The sequence below is a fragment of the Oncorhynchus tshawytscha genome, linkage group LG06 (genome assembly GCF_018296145.1).
Source record: "Oncorhynchus tshawytscha isolate Ot180627B linkage group LG06, Otsh_v2.0, whole genome shotgun sequence".
NCBI classification, from domain to species: domain Eukaryota; kingdom Metazoa; phylum Chordata; class Actinopteri; order Salmoniformes; family Salmonidae; genus Oncorhynchus; species Oncorhynchus tshawytscha.
Genome location: NC_056434.1, coordinates 50,568,067 through 50,571,904, shown reverse-complemented (window position 1 = coordinate 50,571,904; position 3,838 = coordinate 50,568,067).

Below are 3,838 nucleotides of genomic sequence, written 5' to 3'. Positions count from 1 at the left end.
AGGACTCCCAACCTACTTGCATGCTCAGTCTCAGGTCTCCCTATGTTGTCATAAACACAACTCCCTACGTGCTCTGTATCAGAACTCCCTCTGTGTCATCAACAGAGTAGAGGCAGGGGCCGGAGGCGAGGGTTGCACCTCACTATGAGATGCAGAGAACCACCCAGGAGGCCAGCGAAGAGCACCGGCTGGGGGTATCCCCACCATGGCAGCTTGTCACCCCTGATCTGAATAGGCCCCATCCAGGCCCCATTTGGTCAGTCACCCAGGCCAAGTTTTTGCCCACTGGTCTATCTTCAGAGGGCCCTTCTCTCTCTGTGGGTGCTGGATGATGTATTGAGAATAGGTGTGTGCGTGTGTGGTGTGTGTTTGGGGGGCTATGGGGGGGGTATTCAGCCCTCCTGGAGATTCCCATGAGGGGGCACAACAAGTGATGCGTCACAAGGAGCCTCTTTGATGGACCAAGGAGCATCTACCTGGATGCTTTGTAGGATGATTGGATGAGGACCCCTACTGGTAAAATAGGTGAATGCAGTTTTCTGTTACTACAGTGTTATAAATCTGTTCAGCGACAGAACTATAGAGTTTCAACTGTACTTTGTTCAATGAAATATGATGACAATACCTAAGAAAATATTTGCATAGTAAATTATGCAATAATCCTAAACAGAACTAGAGATATACATTAGCATTTTCAGAATGCCAGACTATGGCTCAGATTCCAACACATAGACATACAGGTAACTCCCAAAATAAAGGAAACACTTGAGTAAATGAGGGATACAAAGTACATTGAAAGCAGGTGCTTCCAAACAGGAATGATTCCTGAGGGAATTAAGCAATTTAGGGGCCTGTATACAAATGTCCAGTTGACCGTTATTTTGGCTACCATGGCTAGAAGAAGAGATCTCTGTGACTTCATCCCGGGCGCTGACATGGGTTCTCTGTCCTGAACTTGTCTACATTCTGATCGATCCCACATTTCCAGAAATGTGTCTACACATTGTATTAAAATGTGTCTGTTATCCATCCACTATGTCTGCATTGTGACCAGATATCCTGGTCCCTTCCTTTATGCAAATGATTTCACAGCTATTCTTTAAAAAATGTATTTGTTTATTTATTTTTAGACACATAATATGATTTTAGAGTGCAGAACAAGGATGATTTAAATGGTTTCTCTGTCTACACTCGTAAGATATCCAGACACAATGCGTGTCTGACTACCTCCGGAGGTGGGCAGGTTGATCTGATCACAATCAGATCACAATGTGTCTTTTGATTATCTACATCAGTCAAAAGATGTGGGCACAATCAGAATCAGAACCAGATCAGGACAAAGGATGCAAGTTAGAACCAGGTATAAACGGGGCTTCAGTAACCAGATCTCAACCCAATTTAATACTGGGAGATTCTGGAGCAGCGGTTTTCCACCACCATCAACAAAACCCCAAATTGTGTCGCATCCCTCCAATATAGTTCTAGACACATGTAGAATCTATACCAAGGGCATTGAAGTTGTCCTGGGCTTGGGGTAACCCAACGCCCGACTAAGACGCTTTATGTTGGTGTTTCCTTTATTTTGGCAGTTACCTGTATGCCCCACACTGGCAATGATGAAGTGATTACTGTATAAAGACCACTGTTACCATCTAGTGGTTATAAGGAATAAAGCAGTACATACACAGTACAGTATATGCATTGTGCCAGCTGTGCACAGAGGAGCAGGTCGTGTGTCATCCAGACACTTGGCCATAGTGAGTTAGATAAGCCACCAGACACTTGGCCATAGTGAGTTAGATAAGCCACCAGACACTTGGCCATAGTGAGTTAGATAAGCCACCAGACACTTGGCCATAGTGAGTTAGATAAACCACCAGACACTTGGCCATAGTGAGTTAGAAAAGCCACCAGACACTTGGCCATAGTGAGTTAGAAAAGCCACCAGACACTTGGCCATAGTGAGTTAGATAAGCCACCAGACACTTGGCCATAGTGAGTTAGATAAGCCACCAGACACTTGGCCATAGTGAGTTAGATAAACCACCAGACACTTGGCCATAGTGAGTTAGAAAAGCCACCAGACACTTGGCCATAGTGAGTTAGAAAAGCCACCAGACACTTGGCCATAGTGAGTTAGATAAGCCACCAGACACTTGGCCATAGTGAGTTAGATAAGCCACCAGACACTTGGCCATAGTGAGTTAGAAAATCCACCAGACACTTGGCCATAGTGAGTTAGATAAGCCACCAGACACTTGGCCATAGTGAGTTAGATAAGCCACCAGACACTTGGCCATATTGAGTTAGATAAGCCACCAGACACTTGGCCATAGTGAGTTAGATAAGCCACCAGACACTTGGCCATAGTGAGTTAGATAAGCCACCAGACACTTGGCCATAGTGAGTTAGAAAATCCACCAGACACTTGGCCATAGTGAGTTAGATAAGCCACCAGACACTTGGCCATAGTGAGTTAGATAAGCCACCAGACACTTGGCCATATTGAGTTAGATAAGCCACCAGACACTTGGCCATAGTGAGTTAGATAAGCCACCAGACACTTGGCTATAGTGAGTTAGATAAGCCACCAGACACTTGGCCATAGTGAGTTAGATAAGCCACCAGACACTTGGCCATAGTGAGTTAGATAAGCCACCAGACACTTGGTCATAGTGAGTTAGATAAGCCACCAGACACTTGGCCATAGTGAGTTAGATAAGCCACCAGACACTTGGCCATAGTGAGTTAGATAAGCCACCAGACACTTGGCCATAGTGAGTTAGATAAGCCACCAGACACTTGGCTATAGTGAGTTAGATAAGCCACCCTAACATACCACATGGGTGCAGGAATATTGAACAAATGTTTTTAAAAGAAAGCACACACACAAGCAAAGAGGTATTTGCTTTCATTCAAAGATGACTGTTACTATACCATAAGGCTGAGCATTAGGTTTTGGCAAAACATTTGAAAGCATAAATATTTTGGAGCTAAATTAGTATTAGCAGGTTCCGTCCAACCTTTTCATTACAGTAAAGAAGTACATGTTGGATAAAAAAAATGTTTTTCAGAAAAGATTTTGTATTTTCCTCCAAAAAGTAAGTTTAGTCTAAAGTCTGAAAATATATATCTCTTCACAGTCCGTTTCTGATCTTTGGATACGAATTCCAGTAAAAGTTGCTTATTTTGTCTCGTCTTAAAAAATGTCATGAGTGCTATCAAGCCAAGGAGAGGAAGTTCCGTTGTAAGCTGAAATGGAACATTTCCCTTTATTTACATCAAGAAGTGCTTCCTCTGAGTTCCATCTCCTGAAAGCTCCATTAAAACTATCTGTCCTGTCCTGGGTCAGGCCTGGCCTATCTCAAATAACACAGGTTCCAGAACACTGCAAAGTGTCTAGGATCCTTGACTGGCTTGGCTTGGTAGGATAGTAAGTTACAATAGGATTTGGTAAACACCATTTTGATTATGTTATCAAATGATGTACGGCACTCTTACATTTACAAATGTTACTATATATAGCAGGTACACTCTATGGCCAAAAGTATGTGGACACCCCTTCAAATGAGTGGATTCGGCTATTTCAGCCATACCAGTTGCTGACAGGTGTATAACATTGTGCACACCGTCATGCAATCTCCATAGACAAACATTGGCAGCAGAATGGCCTGTACTGATGAGCTCAGTCACTTTCAACAGGACACCATCATAGGATGCCACCTATCCAGCAAGTCAGTTGATAAAATTTCTGTCCTCCTAGAACTGCCCCGATCAACTGTTAGGGCTGTTATTGTGAAGTGGAAACGTCTAGGAGCAACTCTCCAAACTGCCTCTG